We start from the raw sequence: 340 nt of genomic DNA on the forward strand, positions 1-340 counted from the left end.
TCACCGCACAGCAAGCCCACAGCAAAACAATCATGACCTGTGCAAATTCTTTACCACTCCAAAGGTGCCTAACAAAGCTCTTTTTCCAGGCTCCGCCGTGTTGAAGAAGGGGCGAAAAGTGAAAGATGAAGAGAAGGTTAACTGCGTTGGTTATCTGAGTAATTTATTTGATGATAATAATAATAATAATAATAAATAATAATAATAATAATAATAATAATAATATCTGTCAACCTCGCTCATCAGCATCTCATCCTCCTTACTTCCGAAAAGAAAGAAGAAGAAGAGATGAAAGAAGAAAAGACGTAGAAAGAAAGAAAGAAAGAAGAAGAAAGAAGAA

This window comes from Larimichthys crocea, chromosome XVIII (assembly GCF_000972845.2).
Source record: "Larimichthys crocea isolate SSNF chromosome XVIII, L_crocea_2.0, whole genome shotgun sequence".
NCBI lineage: Eukaryota > Metazoa > Chordata > Actinopteri > Sciaenidae > Larimichthys > Larimichthys crocea.